Source organism: Talpa occidentalis, unplaced genomic scaffold (assembly GCF_014898055.3).
Source record: "Talpa occidentalis isolate TD23 unplaced genomic scaffold, MPIMG_talOcc4v2.1 talOcc4.8, whole genome shotgun sequence".
NCBI classification, from domain to species: domain Eukaryota; kingdom Metazoa; phylum Chordata; class Mammalia; order Eulipotyphla; family Talpidae; genus Talpa; species Talpa occidentalis.
The window spans coordinates 24,956,212-24,978,516 of NW_023605194.1; the positions used below are offsets into that span (position 1 = coordinate 24,956,212).

The following is a 22,305-nucleotide window of genomic DNA, read 5'->3' on the forward strand; positions in this document are numbered from 1 at the left end:
TTACTTTAGTAGTTGTGTGCTTGGTCATTGAAGTTTAAGTTAACTATTTTCTATATAGGTAGCTGTAATAGAAATACAGTATTTCAAAATATTTAAGGGCCCTTCAGTTTCCACAGGAAAATAGCCTATGTTAATATAGCTTGAACTTAGTTATTTTCAATATAAAGTTGTAGAACACCAGATTCTCCTCAAATTAAAATATTCCCAGTTTGAGATTGCCTTGAGTCCAGAGATTTGAGTCATTCTGGTATCAAATTATTTTCAACAGTGGTTTTGAACCCTGGCTGCACATTGGAACTGGTTTTTCTTTCTTTCTTTCTTTTTTAAGTTATCAATACAGTCCTTAGTCCAATATAGTTGAACTAAAGGTCCAGAGTGATGACTGGAGAGAAAGAAAACAACATGAAAGAACAATTTTTTTTATCTTTATCAGTGGACCAAAGGCCACTTAGAGAAAATATGAGTAGATGTAGCTGATTGGCCTCCTTGTATCGCAAAGCAGCGTAAGTTGAAATAACAAGGGGTGTTGTTATAAAAGCTTTAGAATTCACCCTCAGTTTTCTGATAAGAGAGAAAGCTACAATGGACCTGAGTGTGGCCCTAGTGCTCTGTCTCTCCTGTTTGCTCCTCCTTGCTCTCTGGAAACAGACTTCTGAGAGAGGGAAGCTCCCACCCGGCCCCTTGCCACTTCCCATTATTGGAAATATCCTCCAGTTAGATGTTAAGGATATCAGCAAATCTCTAAGCAACGTGAGTATGTTTTATGTTCCTCTGTGGCGTGCAAATGATAAGTAACTTAAATGCAATTAAAAAAAACTTCTTGTTTGCCCATCAATTCTAATAATAAAATATTAGCATGGTGGCATGCTATCCAAGAAGGTTTTGAAATTCAAATGCTCCCAGTCGTTTTGATATTTCTCTGCATTTAGTGAGTAGACAAACAGGTCTTGGATGGTAGAATTGAAAATATAAAGTGACAGAAGGGAGAAGTGTTCTTTGTTCTGCTGCCATTTGCTCTGATTTTGGTGGATGGTGAATGTTAGAAGAAGTGTTTTGTGATTACAGATGTTATTCCAGAAGTCATCTACTACATGGCTGTGTGTTTTGTTGAGATTGTTACTAAATTTAACATCTCTGAAGAAACACATTCTGTCTGTATCAAGAGAGCAGGAGTCTACCAAAAGACGAAAAGAAGTAACCAGGCGGGACCAAAGTGTGGGAACATCATTCACTTGGGTCTACACAGCTGGTGTCTGATCTTAATGACTATTTCGAGTTGGAAGAAATTATCCTTCCTTCAGATGCCTTGGCCCTGACAGTGCCTCTATAGTGCCCACACTTTTTTACTAATACCAGCAGATCACAAGCTGGACTGGGTATTAGAATTAACTGAATTAATCCTTTAAAATACAAATTTTTAGGATTCATCATAGGGCTACTGTATCACAGCTTCCTCAGGAGGACTCTGTAGGTGATCCTGAAGCAACGAGCTCGGTTTTGGTCTATAGATGGAATCTGAAGTTATTTGTCAAGGATCAGAGAACCATGAAGAAGCTCAAATTTGAATCTTCTGTGTAGTGGTCAACGGATACTAGAAATACATTGAAATTGTCTGATGTTAGTTTCCTTATTTGTAAGCAGGGCAAATAAACTTGGTGAAGGTTCAAATGTGAGGGTAATAGTAAACAATGTGTCAAATACTTATTTAGGCCATTCCTGGCACATCGCAAGCCATCCAGAAATGGCAACTCTAATAATCACCCATATTGATGTCTTAAATTCAAAAAATACTCAGGCTTTGTGGGGCAATCTACCCAATATGAAAGTAGTATTCCAAATTAGGCACAATACATTACCAAGTAATGACTTCATTTGCTATATGCACGTGCCTTCCCAGCTCTCCAAAGCCTATGGCCCTGTGTTCACTCTGTATTTGGGCATGAAGCGCACTGTGGTGTTGCACGGATATGAAGCAGTGAAGGAAGCATTGATAGATATGGGAGAGGACTTTGCTCAAAGAGGCGATTTCCCAGCCATGGAAAGAATTATTAAAGGAGAAGGTATGTGTGGGTGTGACACGTGCACTATGATTATTGTGGTGGGGAGGACAGAAAATGGGGCTTGAAGATCTCCTAAATATTCTTTGTCCATCCCCTTAACTGTCAAGTGTCAGCTTTCTTCTTCCCTAGGACCCCACCCCAGTTTATATTTGCCCTCTGTTAGGAGTTGTTTTCAGCAACGGAAAGAAATGGAAGGAGATGCGCCGCTTCTGCCTCATGACCCTGCGGAATTTTGGGATGGGGAAGAGGAGCATTGAGGACCGAGTTCAAGAGGAAGCCCGCTACCTCGTGGAGGAGTTGAGAAAAACCAATGGTGGGTGATTCTCTGCTCAGTCGCTGTGACCTTAACACACTGTATTCTCTAGTGTCATCCTAGGGGACACATCAGGGTGGCCCAAATCTTCCATTAGGGGTGGTGGTTGTTAACCCTTGTGTGGAGACAGGGAGTTTGAAGCACATAGTCAGGAGCATTTGTGTATGTATGCTGTGTGTGCGTGTGTGTGAGTGTGTGTATGTGTTCATTCATGATTGTGTGTACAATGTAGGTATCAAAGGTCCTTTCATCTGTTTTTCTCCTGAAGTCTATTTGTTTTTAAATGAGAAATCACGAGGAATATTTTGAGTCATTCTGAATGTGTGAGAGAGCGGTGTTTCATACTGCAGCACATTTCACCAGGGCTGCCAGCCAAGTATGTAGTGGGAGTGACCTCTGGAAGCAAGTGACATGTGTTTTCACTTCACTCGATGTGTTTATTTTTTTTTATTTTTTTATTTTTTTTTTTTTATAAATTTTGTTATATTCCCCATACAATTGCAGCCCCCCCATTCTGACCCCAATCCCTCCCCTCCCGCCCCCGCCCCCCTAAAAGTGTCTCTGGTTCATAGTTTTTTGTTGATTTTGATTTTCACTTTCTTATAGTTATTCATTTTCCTGGTCCCTTATTTAAGTTTTCTAGATTCCTGCTATGAGTGAGACCATCCGGTATTTTTCTTTTTCTTTTTGGCTTATTTCGCTGAGCATGATCCCTTCCAGCGCCATCCATGTTGCTGCAAATTGCATGTGTTTATCTTTTTTGAATGCTGAGTAATATTCCATGGTATATATGTACCACATCTTCTTGATCCAGTCATCTATTTTTGGGCATTTGGGTTGTTTCCAAAGCTTAGCTATTGTAAACAGTGCTGCTATAAACATAGGGGTGCAGGTGTTCTTTGGAATTGATGTTTCTGTGTCCTTTGGGTAAATACCTAGGAGTGGAATTGCTGGATCATATGGAAGCTCTATGTTTAGTAGGTCCAGAAATCTCCACACAGCTCTCCACAGTGGTTGGACCAGTTTGCACTCCCACCAACAGTGCAGAAGAGTTCCTTTTTCTCCACACACTCGCCAGCATTTGTTGTTGCTAGTTTTTTTAATATGTACCATTCTCACTGGTGTAAGATGGTATCTCATGGTAGTTTTGATTTGCATTTCCCTGATGGCAAGTGATGTTGAACATTTTTTCATATGCCTGTTGGCCATTTGCATTTCCTCTTCAGAGAAGTTTCTTTTTAGCTCTTCTGCCCATTTTTTGACTGGATTATTTTCTTTGTTGTTGCTGAGTCTCATCAGCTCTTTGCAGATTTTTGTGATCAGTCCTTTATCATTAGTGTTGGGTGCAAAAATGTTCTCCCAGTTGGTGGGGTTTCTCTTTGTTTTTGTTATTGTCTCTTTTGCTGTGCAGAAGCTCTTTAATTTGATGTAGTCCCAGCTGTTTATCTTTGCCTTCACTATCACTGCTTTGGGTGATGTGTCTGTAAAGATGTCTTTGATGTGCAGATCACGTAGTGTTTCGCCTATATTTCCTTCTATATATTTTATGGTTTCAGGTCTTATGTCTAGTTCTTTAATCCATTTTGAGTTGATTTTTGTGTATGGTGTGAGGTAGTGGTCAAGCTTCATTCTTTTGCATGTAGCGACCCAGTTTTCCCAGCACCATTTATTGAACAAACTTTCTTTGCTCCAATGCATAGTCTTTGCTCCTTTGTCAAAGATTAGTTGACCATAAATCTGTGGATTTATTTCTGGATTTTCTATTCGATTCCATTGGTCTGTATGTCTGTTCTTGTTCCAATACCATGCAGTTTTGATGATTATGGCTTTGTAGTATAGTTTGAAGTCTGGGAGTGTAATGCCTCCATTCCCTTCTTTTTTTTTCAGGAGAGCTTTGGCTATTCGGGGTTTTTTGTGATTCCATATGAATTTCATCAATAATTGTTCTATTTCTTTGAAGAATGACATTGAAATTTTGATTGGAATAGCATTGAATCTGTATATTGCTTTTGGAAGGATGGCCATTTTAATAATGTTTATTCTTCCAATCCACGAGCAGGGGATGTCTCTCCATTTCTTTGTGTCTTCTTCTATTTCTTTTAACAGTGTTTTATAGTTTTCTTTGTATAGGTCCTTTATCTCTTTTGTTAGATTTATTCCCAAATATTTGATTTTTTTGTTTCAATAACAAAAGGGATGGTTTTTTTGATTTCTTCTTCTTCAGATTTATTGTTTGTGTATAGGAAGGCTACTGACTTTTGCATGTTGATTTTGTATCCTGCCACTTTACTGAATTGATTGATGAGTTGAATTAGCTTTTCTGTGGAGTTTTTGGGGTTCTCTATGTATAATATCATATCGTCTGCAAATAGTGATAGTTTGACTTCTTCTTTTCCGATTTGGATTCCTTGGATGTCTTTCTCTTGTCTTATTGCCCTGGCTAGGACTTCCAGTATTATATTGAAAAGCAGTGGTGAGAGTGGACATCCTTGTCTTGTTCCAGATCTTAATGGAATTGCTTTCAGCTTTTCACCATTGAGAATGATGCTGGCTGTTGGCTTGTCATAGATGGCCTTTATGATGTTGAGGTATGTTCCTTGTATCCCAAGAATTTCAAGGGATTTTATCATGAATGGGTGTTGCACTTTGTCGAAAGCTTTCTCAGCATCTATTGATATTATCATATGGTTTTTATATTTCTTTTTGTTGATGTGTTGGATAACGTTGATTGATTTTCGGATGTTAAACCATCCTTGTGCCCCTGGAATGAATCCTACTTGGTCGTGGTGAATTATCTTATGGATACATTGTTGGATTCTGATGGCTAAAATTTTATTGAGGATTTTTGCATCAGTGTTCATTAGGGAGATTGGCCTGTAGTTTTCCTTTTTTGTGTTGTCCTTGTTCGGTTTTGGTATTAGTGTAATGTTGGCTTCATAGAACGTGTTTGGTATTGTCCCTTCCTTCTCAATTTTTTGGAAGAGTTTGTGAAGGATAGGCACTAATTCCTCTCTGAATGTTTGGTAGAATTCATTTGTAAATCCATCAGGTCCTGGGCTTTTGTTTTTGGGGAGGTTTTTGATTACCATTTCAATTTCGCTAATTGTAATTGGTCTGTTTAGGTGTTCTATTTCTTCTTTATCTAGCTTTGGGTGATTGTAGAGTTGTAGGAATTTGTCCATCTCCTCTAGATTGTTAAACTTGTTTCCATATAACTGTTCATAGTAGTTACTGATTATTCTTTTGATTTCTGCTGTGTCCGTTGTGATTTCTCCTCTTTCATTGATGATCCTGTTTATTTGTGCTTTCTCCCTTTTTTCCTTTGTGAGCCTGGCTAGGGGTTGTCTATTTTATTGATTTTTTCAAAGAACCAGCTCTTGGTTTCATTGATCTTTTGGATTGTTTTTTTAGTTTCAATTTCATTTATTTCTGCTTTGGTTTTTATTATTTCTTTTCTTCTACTGGTTTTGGGTTTTTTGTTGTTCTTTTTCTAGATCTTTGAGCTTCGAGATTAGGTTGTTTCTTTGAGTTCTTTCTTGTTTCTTGATGTGAGCTTCTATTGCTATATATTTTCCTCTTATTATTGCTTTTGCTGCATCCCATACATTTAGGATATTGGTGTCCTCCTTGTCGTTCAATTCAAAAATTTTTTTAATTTCTTCTTTGATCTCCTCATTAGTCCAGTGGTCTTCCAGTACTGTGGTTTTTAATCTCCATGAGGTAGGAAAGTTCCTTGCCTTCTTTTTATGGTTTAGTTCTAGTTTGATGCCTTCATGGTCAGAAAAGATGGTTGGTATGATTTCAATCTTGGTGTATCTGTTGATGTTTGTCTTGTGCCCCAGTATGTGATCGATCCTGGAGAATGATCCGTGTGCGCTTGAGAAAAATGTGTACTCCGTTTTTTTGGGGTTTAGTGTTCTATAGATGTCTGTTAAGCCCAATTGCTCTAGGTCCTTATTTAGAGCTTTGGTTTCTTTACTTATTTTTTGTCTTGTTGATCTATCCATTGTTGATAGTGGTGTGTTGAAGTCTCCCACTACGTATGTGTTTTCTCTGATGTCTGTTTTCAGAGAAGACAACAGTTGTCTGATATATTTTGGTGCTCCTTCGTTTGGTGAGTATATGTTAATGAGTGTTATTTCTTCTTGAAGTATTGTCCCCTTGATCATAATATAGTGACCATTGGGGTCTCTTTTTATCTTTTTGAGTTTGAAATCTGTTTTATCTGATATAAGTATAGCTGTTCCTGCTTTCTTTTTGGCCCATTTGCTTGTAGGATTGTTTTCCATCCTTTGACTTTGAGCCTATTTTTATCTTTTGTAGCTAAATGTGTTTCCTGGAGACAGCAAAAGGTTGGGTTTTGTTTCTTAATCCAGGCTGCAACTCTGTGTCTTTTTATTGAAGAGTTTAGTCCATTTACATTTAGAGTTAATATTGATATGTTAACATCTGTATTTGCCATTGTGTTTGTCTTTCCTTTGATTTTATTTATTTATTCTTTTAATAACTTTTTTTTTTTGGCCTTCTTTCATTGTTATTCGTCCCTCTGAGGTTCTGGCTTTAGGACTCCTTGTAGTATTTTTTGGAGTGGGGGTTTATTTGCAATGAAATTCCGGAGTTTCTGTTTGTCTGGGAAGGTCCATATTCTTTCTTCAAAGAGGAAGGAGAGCTTTGCGGGATAGAGTATTCTTGGTTGGCATCTGTTTTCTTGGAGTCTGTTGACTATGTCCCTCCACTCTCTCCTTGCCCGTAGTGTTTCTTCGGAGAAGTCTGATGTCAGCCTGATTGGCTTTCCTTTGAATGTTATCTGTTTCTTCCCTCTTGCCAGCTTCATTATTTTTTCCTTGTCCTGGATTCTTGGGAGCTTTACTATTATGTGTCTTGCTGTATTTTTTCTTTCGTCGTGGAAGTTTGGTGTTCTTCTTGCTTCTTGTATATCAATTTTCAGCTCCTTCTTCACATTTGGGAAGTTCTCTTCAATTATCTCTTTGAATATTTTCTCTGTTCCTACTTCTCTCTCCTCTCCTTCTGGTATTCCTATAACTCTTATATTTCCTTTCCTCATGGAGTCAGATAGTTCCCGAAGTCTTTCTTCATTCTTTTTCCTTCGTACTTCTCTTTCCTTTTCTGTTTTGGTTCTTTTTATTTCTGTGTCTTCAAGAGTACTTATTCGTTCTTCCATTTCATCAATTCTGCTTTCATTGCTTTTCCCAGAATTCTTTAGTTCTTCCACTAATTCTTTGATCTCCTGCATTTCTTTTACTTCCCTCTTTAGGGACTCAATTTCATTCTTCTGATCGTTGATTATTTTTCCCTTATCATTGTTTTCCTTTATGACTTCTGTCAGTTTTTTAATCACGGCAATTTTAAATTCTCTTTCTGGAAGGCTCAGAAGTTCTTCCAAGTTACTGTCGTTGCCATCTGGGGGCTGGTTTTCTTTTTGTGGTGTGCTTTTTCTCTGGAGAGTTGCTAGGTTGCGTGTGGTTCTTCTCCTCCCTACTGTCTGTTTTCTAATTTGCCGTATGCGTTGGCACACTGTGTTGTTGGGACTGGCCGGCATCTTGGGTGGGCTTCTCTTCTCCCCTCTGGTTCCTCCTGGAGTCATCTGTCAGTTTCAAGCAGTCTTTATTGGAGAAAGGTCCCTGTCCTAAAATGTCGATGTGGGGACACACTCCCCTGTGCGCCTGGTCTGCCCCGGCGGTGGGTTCCTGCTCCCCCTCTGGGCTTGGACTGCAGGCCAGAGGGGGTCTGGCGTGGGCGAACTTCCCCCGCTCACCTCTGGCTCCTGAGGAAGCCTTCTTCAGGTAGTCTTTACTGAAGAAATGTCCCTGTTCTAAAATGGTGATGTGGGACACACTCCCTGCGCGTCCGGTGTCAGGCACACTCTTCTGCGTGCCTGGTCTGCCCTGGCTGTGGGTGCTCGCTCTCCCTGTGGGCTCAGACTACTTGTTCGGAAGGGGCCGGGTGTGGGCTAACTCCCCAGCTGGCCACTAGTTCCTTCAGGAGCCTGTGCTGTCTACAAGTCGCTAGGTGGCGCCAGAGATCTCTCCTAGAGCCCTTGGGGAGCTGATTTTCCAGGCCGTGGGACAGGGAGCAAAGCGGGGATGGTAGGGTACACCTCAACAGCTTTGGGGTGCTGTGTCTGCCTTGTGCCCCACCGTCGTGGTGAACCCACGCCCCTAATTTCGTGCCCCGGGTCTCAGTTCCAAAGCCCTCAGTTCCAGGACGCGGGCTGTAGCCCAGTTCAGTGGCGCGGGAAGGGCGCCTTTTGCACAGCTCCCGTGCCTGGCGCCTGGTTCCTGCTCACTCAGGGAGGGACCTTCACCTCAGTGAGGACCTCCGCGCGTCTCCCGGCAAGCCTAGGTCGTCTCCCAAGCCTAGGTCGCAGGCGCGGGGACCTGGGCAGCCGCGATCCTGGTCTGCACTTGCTTTTCAAGCGCGCCGAGCGCGCCGCTATCCGCGCAAGCTTACCGGCAGCCAGGGCTGTGTGCGCGTCTCCCGGGGTCTTTGTTCTTCTCTAATGGCGCCCGGAGCCGTTCGCTCACCGCCGCGGCGAATCCTGCAGGGTTCTCCACAGCTCCCGTTCACGGGGTGTGGTGGCTGAAATAGTTCCTTTCCACTCACAGTCCCGCTTGCTGCGTCCGTTTTTCTTGTTGGCCGTTTTGGTTTGTTGTTTCCTCCTCTCTGCCGGTCGGAGAGTGCCGCCTCTGTGGGCGGGGGAGGGGAGCAGGGTTCTGCGCTTCCCTCCCTTCTGGTCCTCTTTTATGGCCACTTTCTTCTTTGGGCAGTTTGCTGGAGTCACCCGTTTATCTTCCGTGTCCCAGTTCTCACTGGGACCTGCTGCTTTTCCTCCCTATTCACTTTTTTTAATGGGAGATCTTACTCGCAGCGTCTCCTCGCCGCCATGTTGCTCCGCCCCCCTCTTCACTCGATGTGTTTAAAATGGACAGAACTCACACCCATATGACAGTCACTGCCGCAGACCAGGTCTGTAGTTTTGGCCAGTAATAATGCCGTCTGTTGATAGATTTTAATCAGGTAGGCATGTCCTTTTGCTAATCTCAGCAATTATGGTTTCTCATTTCATTTCGTTAGGAAATACTTTCTCACTTTTCAAAATTCCTTATGCAGGTAATTGCTACTATCTCTCTAAGGGATCACTTTCTGATATTTCTTTCAGACCTGTTCTGAGAGATGTTTCCTGAATTCTTGCGTTGTTTTTTTTTTTTTAATTTTGTGGGGATCCAACATTTAAGTAAATGTATAATTTCCCTGTCTTTATGGATTGCCTTTTTGTAAGGCAAAGTCCTACCAAGTATTCCTAGTTAGATTTTCCAGGAGAGTCTGAATTTTCTTTATTTATAGATGAAGTTTCTGTGTTGACACTGTGTACACCTTCACAGTTAGTGAAGCTATGGGTTTCGTTGTAATGGGTGCTTGAAATTTGTGCTCCCCTGTAGTACTGCAACTCTAGCTGGCTTCACAAAATGTGCTAGGAGATTTTCAGACTCTCTATCATTGCTAAATCAGTGTTTTCATGCGAGAATAATGGCTGGCACTTTCTATTCTGCCAATTTCTTGATGTCACTGTTATGCAACACATTGATTCAAATCTTTCGTAATGACATCTACAGGGGTGAATTTTAGACCTTTACCTTAAACAATCTTTCAGTGGTGATTAAGTTGCCACAATGGGGTTTGCAGATCTCTTACCAAGGAAATAAACCCGTTTTCCCTGTATAATTTCTTTACTGAGTATAGAATTGACCTAACCTAGATCCGGAAAAATTTAAAAAATAAATGAAAATACTACTGTTTTTCTTCTTACTGGACATAATCTTACAAGTTTATGTAGCATAACTTTTCCCAAATAAATAATTGTTGCTGGTGAGTAGAAATGATGGATATTTGATTTCTAGGGACGGTAGTTTATTTCCAGTGATGTGAAAAAATGAAAACTAACAATTTTCATTTTTGGTTTCAGTTTCTGGGATTTATATTGGAAATGCAAATTTCTCTTTTGATTTCTGCTTTGAACAAAGTGTCCTATAATTTCTTCCTTTTTTTTTTTAAAGATTTATTTATTTTTTATACAAGAGTCTGGGTACAGGCCATATGCGTGGGAGGGTGAGAGGATTCACCGGGACAGAGTGGGGAACAGAACAGGAAGACTGTCGAAATACACTCCTGAGGGCAGTAGCAGGCAGGACAGGAGAGGTCTGCTTCGTCATGTGGGATTCTGGCCAGGATTGAACCAGCACTGCAGAGTGTGGACAGCTTCATATTGCGGTGCTCAACTGCTTGCGCCACCAGGGAGGTCCAGTGTTTTATAATTTCTATTCACTTGTTTAGTTTCTTGTAGGTCAAATTGATGTGTCCGACTCTTTTGTATTTATTCTTTCAAGTACATGAGTTTACCCATCTTTGGGTAAACTTTGGGTAAATCTTTCCCTCTCTTTTCTTTGCCCTCTGCTGATATTGTGTATTTCATGTATTTATTTATTAAACAAAAAGCTTTCAAGTCCTTAACTATTCCCTCTATCTGTATGGAAGCTTAACTCTCTGTAGACTTTGTGTACAAGTGAGGCTCAGCACTGATAACTTTATTAACAGTTATATAAAAATGGTTTTAAGGCCTCACTGGTGGCTCAAGGGGTTAAGTGTCAGCACTACACTGAAGCCATTCCCAGTCAGGGAATTACCCACATGGCACGACCTCTCCTGTCGTGCCCACTGCTCCCCTTAGCAGTGTATTCCAGTCAGTCTGCTAGTTCTGCTCCCCACTCTGTCTCTGGTAGACCCTCTTACTCTCCACACCTCTGGGCTACACCTCTGCTCTTGTATGCATAAAGAAATAAAATAAATCTTAAAAATATTTTTTTTTGTTATTTTCTTTCTTTTTGCCTATTATTAAGTCAACCTGATTGGAAAGTGTATGAACAAAGACAATGGAAGTAAATAGAATATTCAAAAATAACCACTATTTAAGTAGCTAGGTTGAACCATATGTCCCAGGTTAATGAAAAAGTGATAGGTTGATTTCAATTTTTATGATCATTACTATGGAGACCATGATTTAAAACACTGTGTATGTTTTAGGGCTATAGCTTCACAGTGCTGCCATCATATGTTGCCACACCATGCTTCCCACCCAAGCTCCCTTAATCCTTCACCATGAGCTCCTTCCTCCTTTCCTCCCATCCTTTTTTTTTTCTTTTTTAGCTTTTCTTTTTTTTTCTTTTTTTTTCATAATAAAATTTATTTTTGTATTCCCCATACAATTGCAACCCCCCCATTCTGATCCCAATCCCTCCCCTCCCGCCCCCCACCCCCCCAAAAGTGTCTCTGTTTCATAGCTTTTTGTTGATTCTGATTTTCACTTTCTTATAGTTATTCATTTTCCTGGTCCCTTATTTAAGTTTTTAGATTCCTGCTATGAGCGAGACCATCTGGTATTTTTCTTTTTCTTTTGGCTTATTTCGTAGTTTCCTCCCATCTTTTACCTTACTTTCTGGTAGCCTCAGTTCTGCAATTAGATTTCAAGGGTTTGTTTGGGTCTGTTCCTTTGCTTTGTTTCTTTATATTCTCATATGTATGAAATCATCCAGGGATCTTTTATTGTGACTTCTTTTTTTAGCATAATCCTCTCCTTTCCACCTATGTTGTTTCACGTGGCAAGATTTCAGACCGGAATACTAGTGAGTAGTATTCCCTCGTGTATACATATCCCATTTTCATTTCCATGATCTGGTGATAGATACTTAGGTTATATCCAAACGTGACTATTGTAAATCGTGCTACAGTAAACGTAGAGTGCATATACCCCTTCAAATTAGTGTTTTTGTATTCTTTGGTGATACTTAGGAAAGAGATTGCTGGATCATATGCTAGATCTACTATTCAATATTTGGAGAAATCTCCATGCGGTTTTCCACAGAGCCTGCACATGTCTACATTCACTGATATGTTCCTTTTATAAATCATGTCTCTTGCAATTAAAGGAATTTATATATAAGGCAATGAACTTCCTTAAATATTTTTTCCTGTTATCTAAAACAAAGTGTTTTCCTATCTGTATATATGTGTGTGTGTGTATGTATTTTGCTTAATAGTGTTTTCAAATTGTTTCTGATTTTTTAGCTTCACCCTGTGATCCCACTTTTATCTTGACCTGTGCACCCTGCAATATAATCTGCTCAATAATTTTCCAGAATCATTTTGATTATAAAGATCCAATGCTTTTAAACATAATGGAAAGATTCAATGAAAATATATTGATTTTGAGCTCTCCATGGACGCAGGTGAGGTCCTGATCCTTTTTTCAGAGGAATTGTGTATGTTCTTTTGTCTAAGAAGTCCAAATCTCCTCATGTACCAAGCTGTGAAGTGAATGCGTGAGCACCACAGTCCTGCCAAGATAGATTCAGCCTCAGAGAGTGGTCATCTGGGAACGATGGCCTAGACAATTAAAGATACAGAAGAAATCATATTCTCAGAACACAGACCTGGATCCAGTCCTATTGAAACTATTTCGTGTGTTTCTACTACACTTCAAAACCCAGATTCCATGTTCTTTGGTAACTTCCTCAAACCATGTCCAAAGAATGAAATAGACCCCAGGTCCTTGTTGAAAGACTTCCATCCCCCAGAACTCTGTCATCCTGTTAACTCTCAAGAAGTCTAATTCACATTGTTGGCAGAAATAGGCAAATTTAGGAAGAAAAAGAGTATCTCTTTCAAGGAGGACGAATAGTCGAGACAGTAGAAGCTGCAAGGAACACATATTAGGGTTGGGGTGTTTGATGCATCAAATGGGATCCTAACTGTGAAGGTACTTGTTTTGCGGATGATGAATTGATTGATTTTTTGATACATAGCCCATAACAAATCTCACAATTTCCCCTGTGCTGTTCCAATGTGTTTTGCTGTCTGCCTGATACATAATGATATGTCTAGAAAATGTCACTTCACTACAATTGTGCAGTTTCATTACACATAAAATGTTGAGGTGTGTTTCCTGGTATCTTCAGTACTCTCCCTGTTCTCAAGTACTGATTCTGTGTTTGAGGCTACTAAACATATATAGAGATATCTGAGAGTGACTATGCTGAGTTTTATATAAGGTTCCCCAACCTTCCTTCATCTCTATTGTCTTAGTCATAGTAATTTATGCCATCCATATTTCCAGTATTGACATAAGCAAAAAGGGAATTTATATAAAATTAGCATGTAGTATAAGTGTGATGTTTGAGAATGGAAAATGATACCCTGATCAGAAATGTCTCTCTCCAACACTCTTAGCTGTCTATAAAATTATACATGTGTAAGATAAAAATTTTCCTCAAGATAGAGACCACATTTTATGAGTATTTATAATGTAGTCTCTACCCAACACTTGTCTATGTCATATAAGTTTTCAGTAATTTTTTTTATTGAGTAAACTCTAATTTTCTCTTCTAGATCTGTAATATGTTCCCTATTCTCCTTGACTTCTTTCCTGGGAGTCATAAAAACATATTTAAAAACGTTGCATATATAAAAAGTTATGTTTTGGAGAAAACATTGGAACACAAAGCCTCTCTTGATATTAGTAATCCTCGGGACTTTATTGATTGTTTCCTTATCAAAATGGAAAGGTAAAAATTAATGACAGTTATTTTTCTACTTAATTGCTTGTGTATATTATGGTTCATGGAATTGTTCTGTATTTATTAGGGATGTTTCAATGGTCAGTGGCTAAGCCTTCCAAGCTATTTTGTACCTACATTGTATGTGCCAGTACACTAAGTATTATGGAAGTCATAAAATTAAACAGCTAATTAAGTGGAATACATTGATCTTGTTTCTAGATACCAATTTCAGTGTTGTTTTGGATGTTCTGGTTCCCTTGTATTTCATTATGAATTTAGCATAGTGTAATTTCTGTAAAGAAGCCAGTGAAGAGTTTGATACACCTTGCTTGCCTTACATGTGAGGCAGTAGAAAATGATACTTGAGTCTTCTGACCTCCAGTGTTTTGAATACCATATGGGAATTTTTCTAGAACTGAACATGCAGTTTACTTTTGGTGAAAAATTCGTAACAGTCTGAGTATTTTTGGACTAACTATAATTCTGGCAAAATAATTTGTCAAGTCATTTCATCATTACTAGGAAAAACACAATCAAGACTCGGAATTCACTCTAGAATCCTTGGCAGTTACTGCGTTTGATCTGCTTGGAGCTGGGACAGAGACTACGAGCACCACCCTGAGATATGCTCTCCTCCTGCTGCTGAAGCACCCAGAGGTCACAGGTATGACCAATGTGGTGGGAGCCTTCTGCAGGCAGTCTTTACTGAAGAAAGTCCCTGTTCTAAAGTGGCGATGCGGGACGCACTCCCTGTGCGTCCGGTCTCAGGCACAATCTTTAGCGCGCCCGGTCTGCCCCGGCCGTGGGTGCCCACACCCCTGTGGGCTCAGACTGCTGATCTGAAGGAGCCTAGGGTGGGCTAACTTCTCAGCTGGCCACGGGCTCCTCCAGGAGCCTTCTGCTGCTTTCAAGCAGTCTTTTCTGAAGAAAGGTGTTAGTGACTTTTTTTCTGGTCACTAGGTGGCGCCAGAGATCTCTCCTATTATTGTTGGGGAGCTGCCTTTTTCACCCCTTGGGACAGGGAACAGAGTTGGAATGGTAGGGAAAACCTCAACGGCTTTGGGGTGCAGTGTCTGCCTTGTGCTCCACCGACATAGAGGACCCCGCCCCAAATTTCGTGCCCTGGGTCTCCGTTCCAAAGCCCTCAGTTCCAGGACATGGGCTGTAGCCCAGTTCATTGGCATCCAGAATGGCGCCTTTTGCACCCCGCTCCCGTGTCCGGGTGCCTGTTTCCTGATTACTCAGTGAGGGACTTTCACCTCAGTGAGGGCCCCCGCACATCTCCCACAAGCCTAGGTCGCAGGCGCAGGGACCTGGGCAGCCGCGATCCCGATCCGCGTTTGCTTTTCAGGCACACCGCTTTTCCGCGCAAGCTTACCTGCTGGCCCGCGGCTGTGTGCACGTCTCCAGAGTCTCTTTGTTCTCTAATGGCGCCCGGAGCGGTTCGCTCACCGCTGCGGCAAATCCTGCAGGGTTCTCCACAGCTCCAGTTCACGGGGTGTGGTGGCTGAAATAGTTCCTTTCCACTCCCAGTCCCTCTTGATGCGTAGTTTGTTCTTGTTGGTCGTTTTAGTCTGTTTTTTTCCTCATCTCTGTTGGTCGGAGAGTGCCGACTCTGTGGGTGGGGAGGGGAGCAGGGTTCTGCGCTTTCCTCCCTTCTAGTCCTCTTTTATGGCAACTTTCTTCTTTGGGTAGTTTGCTGGAGTCATCCATTTATCTTCCGTGTCCCAGTTCTCACTGAGACCTGTGCTAATCCTCCCTATTAACTTTTTTTTTTTAATGGGAGATTTTACTTGCAGCGTCTCCTTGCCGCCATGTTGCTCCGCCTATGCTCTACTACTCAGTCTTAAGATGTGCATGAAGGTTTTGAATTCAGAAGTCTGTTTCCAGTAAAGTGATATTTGCCAAAATGAATTTTGCGGACCCGTGCTTTTCTGTCTTTTACAAAGACTTTTATGTTTTACATTTAATACGTTGCAGTATGCATTATGGATAGAAACTTGCATTATATTATCCTGTGAGGAACCTGCTGAAATGACTATAGCCAATGAAAAATGAGAATTTGTCCTTGAAATCTGGACAGACTAACTCAGGAAACAGTTACCAAATACAGTTTCTAAAACACAAATAGCATTTTGATCAGTGATGGTGACTTAGTAGAAAGGTGGAAGTTGTCATGTAAATGTCAGAAGAAGACATACATGAAGTCATTTGTATCCCTCTAGGTTGTAGCATTTGGCAGTGTCAAAAAAAATGAGGAGAAGTAGGCAGAAGGTGACTTTCCCTGCCCAGATTCCATCCACAACTCGTTTTATCAGGTATTTGTTTTGATCCAATAGAATGAGAGAAGTTTAATATGTAGAGAAGTTGGGGGCCTCCCCTGGTGGCACAGCGGTTGAGTGCTGGGCTGCGAAGCTGCCCGCAGCCTCTGTAGCACCAGTTCAATCCCCAGCCATGGGCGAGGGTCCTACATGGCGCGCAGACCTCTCCTGTCACATCCACTGCTCCCCTCAGCAGTCTATTTCATCAGTCTGCCTGTTCTGTTCCCATCTCTGGCTCTGGTAAATTCTCTCACCATCCCGTACTTCTGACTACACCCAGTGCTTGTATAAATAAATAAATAAATAAATAAATAAGAATTTATAAAATGTGTAGAGAAGCTGAACCTAAAAGACCTTGCCCTCAGGAGCTCCCCTGGTGGTGCAGGCGGTTGATCACCGCACTGTGAAGCTGTCCGCAGCTTCTGCAGCAAGGGTCCCAGATGGCACTGCAGACCTCTCCTGTCGCACCCGCTGCTCCCCTCAGCAGTGTATTTCATCAGTCTGCCTATGCTGCTCCCCACTCTGTTTCTGGTGAATCTTCTCACCCTCCCGCGCATCTGGTCTGTACCCTGGTTCTTATATTAAAAAAATAAGAAAAAGAAAAGACCTAGCCCTCAGAGACACTGGCAGCTGGAAATAGGTTAGGTAAGAAAATCTATTTCCTGAATTCAGAGAATCTTAGCTCCTTTTCTACCTTGTTTCCTGAAATTCAGCAGTAGGAGAACAAAGACCAGAGAGTGATCAACTCTGGCATTATAGGTAGGAAATTTGCATTTGTGCTAATACATAAGTATTAAATTTATATCTTAATCCTGGCTTATAAGAGCGTTATATGTATCTATATTGTGGCTATTATCCCTCTAGGTCTAGGTGTGTTTCTTGGTACAGGGCTGAAGTTTTTAATGTTGTGAGACTGATACAATGCTTCATGTGTCCCTTAACTGATATGCAGATGTGAATGGTGTTCTCATCAGACTTACTTGTGTTTTGTCAGCTAAGGCACAGGAGGAGATAGAACGTGTGATTGGCAGACACCGGAGCCCCAGCATGCAGGACAAGGGCCACATGCCCTACATGGAAGCCTTGGTGCACGAGGTCCAGAGATACATTGACCTCCTCCCCATCCCCCTGCCCCATGCAGTGACCCGTGACATCAGATTCAGGAACTATCTCATCCCCAAGGTAGGTTGGTTGTTCTTTTACTGACCTCATGATTCTACTCAGAAGTTCCTCTTTTCACAGCATGGGTCCAATCCTCCGGACTAGATGAGCAAATTATAAAAATCATATATGTGGCAGCTTGATAGGTTTTGTGTTGTTTCTGTTTGAGACCAAATTTTGATATTAGCACCTTTCTATTTATATGTGTAAGAGACATTTGTGATTGGTGGTGTACTTTCCTGATGATTACAGTTAGTTCCAGGGGTTAGGATCAAATTCACTGTTTTCACCATAGGACATAATGAGGAGAAGAGTTCTTGTCGAATATTGGGGTCCAAGAGCAATATTTAATTGAACTCATTCTACTACTTCAAGGCCAATAACAATAGAGCACTGGGCTAAATAGGATTGTACATGTTTCTCATCTGCCCCAGTTGGGAATGATCATTCCCCTTTTTTTGGGATATACTGACATAGACTAGGCAGCACTGCAGGGCTGAGTGTGCCTTCTACCGTTTACATAATGTTTTCTAATCCAAACCGGATCCACGGATCAAGGTACAGTCTAAGACAGAAGTTGGTAAAAAAACTTTCCCTAGTGGGCCAGATTTTAAACATTTCAAATTTTATGGGGCTTGGAGTATCTGATGCCAGTGTTGACATCTGTCATTGTAGCAGGGAATCCATCACAGACATTTGTAAACAAGTGTGGGTGACAAATTCTCAATTTTATGAAAGCCCAACTTTAGACTTCATACACTTTTCATGTGCCAAAGATATTTATTCTGCCTCAGTTTTTTTCAATGGAAAATGCTTACATCCTGGGTCGACCAAAAACATAGCGCAGACTTATTGCACATGGGTTGTTATTTTTCTGTGTAACAGCTCACTTTGAAATGATGTGAGGTGATTTGTGTTTTTTTGGACCCATCTAAAGGAAATTTTCCAGCACAGGGTCCAAGGTATACCTTCATCTATTTTTGAAACTTATCATTTTAGTTCCTATGTTTACTACCGATCCATTCAACTAATTTTTACTCGTGCAAAAGCAGTGCTGAGGTAGTGGTCATGCTTCTGTATGAGTATCCATTGTTTGAACAACATTTGATGAGATTGTATTGGCTGTATTTTTTTTTTTTTTGCTTTTTTGTATCTTAAAAACGTTTTTCATATTTGATTAGTTCAATATAAACAGAATAATTTTTCCAATAGAGATATAGAATATTTATATGGTAAACTTAGGGAATGGAATTTTCTCCAAATTTGCATTAAATTTTAAAAAATCTGAACACATTAAAGGGTATACATGTATATGTAATGGATGAAACCATCTACCCTGCATACCCCATGTCTTCAATGTATATATCCAAATTACGATTTTCAGACAGAAAAGCAGATTTCACTAGAGTTACCATTATGAAATAATGTTTAATGTGCAGCCTATGTAGTGTTCCCAGCTTCCCTAAACTATCCCAGAATAACCTTTCTTTTCTCTGTATTCCATCAAGGAACCACATATAGTTTGTTTGTCTTTTCTTTTATTCTTCTGGGTCAGTTGTCTTTGCACTGTTTTTTTTTCAGTTCATTCAGCTTTGTGAAGAGTCTGGCTGTGGTCATAAAAATATTCCTCAGAGTTATGTTGTGCGAAGTATCCTAGGGACTAGATTCCCATTATGATTTTTCCCAGAGAAGTACATAGTGCTCTGAATGTCCCACTGAAACCCAGTGAGGCAGCTGAGGGCACATGAAGTCACTTATTCCATTATGGCCATGCTATGTTCCCCACATAATATCGTGGTACCTGCCAGATTGTGAGTATGGTGCTGCCTAACCATTCATCCAATCCCAAATCCTTTAATAACAATCAATTGAATTAATGATCATAAGATAGTTGTTGCAAAATGACTATATTTCTCTTTTTGTCATCCTTTCTGTCTGTGGCTGGCATCAATCTATGATGGAATCTATCCTATATATTTTTTATTTTAGCGTTTATCATTTTTAGCACTTTTTTAGACAATATTTGCTTCCCCCACCCCCTCAGATTGAGTCCCCCCTAGAATTTCCTTCCCTATGGTACACATGCACCATCACCACAGTCTCCTGTGCTCCTCCCTCCATCCCTCTCACGCCTCTCCCTCCTCCTACCCTGCAGTATGTCTCTGGTTTATAATTGCCTGTTTTTGCTTTGTTGTGGTTTGTACTGTTATTATTTTTTTTTACACTGATTCCTTATTTGGTTCCCCTACATTCCTGTTATAAGTGAAATCATCTGATATTTTTCTTTTTCCTTCTGGCTTATTTCAGTGAGCATAATTCCTTCTAGCTCCATACCCCATATTTTTGAATTAATAGAAACCACTTGCTGGCACAGTGATGAAAACACTATAGTTACTACTGTACTTAATTTATTATCACATAAGTTATTTTTAATTTGATTGTCTGATTACAACAGGTCTATGGATAACTGCAGACATTTCAAGCTTAGACAGAGATTTCCATTTGTAAGCATAATCCATATATGAGATGAGTAAAAAGTGAAATGATAAAATCAAGGTACTGACGAGGAAATACCCCCAGGTCTAAATATGATGAACAGAATGACTTCAGAGGCCTGGCACTGAGGGTCCGGGTACTCACTACTTCAGGTGCCACTTAGCAGCATCGCTGCCACTGGTCATATGCTCGTTTTTGTTATTACTTATTCTGGCTGACTTAAAATGCCCTTTCCTTCATGGTGTTAGGCTTTTTTTAATCTTCAGATGCTGAGATTGGACTAAATGACTTGTAGTTTTTCATGAAGCTCCACGGCTTCAGAAGACATTTTAAATATTTTCTTCCAGGGCACCACCATATTGGTGTCACTGACTTCTGTGCTGCATGATAGCAAAGAATTCCCCAACCCAGAGGTGTTTGACCCTGGTCACTTCCTGGACGAGAGTGGCAACTTTAAGAAGAGTGACTACTTCATGGCTTTTTCAGCAGGTAGTGTATCTTTTGTATTCTTTGTGCATCAGAGGACAAGATACCTTGTAAGGATTGTTAGGAGCTTCCATAGTACCCTCTCCAAGGCTGGTGCAGATGCGCTTGTCTGTTAGCAGGAGCACCGAACCCTGTGTCCATGCACTTTCCCTCCTCATGATGCAGTCTTCTCGTTGAGCCAGATCACTGCAGAACTGGGAATTGATCCAATTTTTCAAATTCAGAAATGATTTAGTATGAGGGCCTGAAAATATAAGAGTCATGCATATTGCCAAATGAACAGCACTGTAATATGAAACCTTAAACTTTGCGGTGCATTGGAGAGTGGCAGAGAGCAGGTCTATGTGGAGTGCGGAACTAAGACAGTGAAGAATGAGAAGATCATGAGCCACCAGATCCATGCAGAAGAAAGCACGGCCAAAATATGTGTTTCTAGAAAGATACGGCTAGAAAATTGAGGTGTCAAACAGGCAGTTATAATGTGAGAATCCTTAATGAACTATTCGGTACAGGGCTGATACTGAGTAAACATTTGTTGTAAGGAGGGTACCTGTTCCTTTAACATTCAAGTCAGAGCACGTGTTTCAACCCTTTGTCCAACTATAGCCAACCATCCCGTTCCATCCATCCATTCACCCTGTCATCAAATATTTATTGAAATTCCCTTTCTCTTTTTTCCATTTCCACTTTCCAATACATCATCGTATTCCCCATAGTTCTCCTGCCACTGTATCTCCCACCAGCCATCACCATATCCCTTGGATTCATCCCTCCTCTCGTTTGCTCCTTCCCCCATTCCCCTCCCGTCCTGTGGTGTGTCTGAGTTCTGTGGTCAGCTGCTAGTTTTGACTTTTCTTGACCTTTTGTTTGGTTTTCTGTATTCTCCTTGTAAGTGATATCATCCAGTATGTTATACATTCCTTTTCTGATGTCAGAAACACAGTGTTCAAGGATCATCTCCTCTGTGCGCTTGTTATTTTCAGGAAAATGGGCATGTGCAGGAGAGGGCCTGGCCCGCATGGAGCTGTTTTTATTCCTGACCACCATCTTACAGAAGTTTACCTTGAAGTCTGTTGTTGAACCCAAGGACATTGACACCACCGCAGTTGTCAATGGGTTGGCTTCTCTGCCTCCTCCTTACCAGATCTGCTTCATTCCTTTGTGAGGCTTCTGCTGTGATGTCCACATTTCCTACTCACCTAATGCCCCTGTCATCTCCTTTTGTCTCCCTTCCCTTTCTGGAAAAGTCATCTCCCACCTCTCCTCTACTCATCACCCCATTCTGTCAGGATCCAGGCAGGAACATCCATCTCCACTAAAGGAGGATTTCCAGTTTCACTAAACAGATACATGTTTCACTTAACAGATAGAGATATTTTCCCTCTCTGTAACATTGTATTTGGCATCTCAAATGCTAATACTTTATCTGGTATTGAGTAGTTAGTTCTGTGTCATCAGTGTGACAGAGTGAGATGACTGGTGTATGTAATACAGACATTTTTCTTTTGCATGTTCTAAATAAAACTCAATCTGATGAACCAGTTCTCATGCTTTCATTCCTTTGTGTATAATGCAGATAGCAGATGGAAGAAAACATTTTACAAAGAGACCAAGCACAGAAAAGGACAAAATCTTGAGGGTAGACCAGCATGTCACCTAGAATTACTTGTGATTTGGAAATGCAAGTGAGAGAATATGTTCAGGAGCAGCTTCATCTGAAGAAAAATATGACATTAGCGATTCAAAGGTGTCTATTTCTATCAAGTTCTAGATGAGGCAAAAGTAATCTGTGGTGCTAGAATCCAGAGCATTGTTAATTTTGAGGAAGGTGAGTGACT

General features: G+C 40.8%; 1 pseudogene; it reads left to right on the forward strand.

Annotated features, from left to right (window-relative positions):
* The first annotated feature begins 578 nt into the window (after positions 1 to 578).
* Positions 579 to 21,810, forward strand: LOC119234467 (cytochrome P450 2C19-like; annotated as a pseudogene).
* Positions 21,811 to 22,305: the final 495 nt, after the last annotated feature.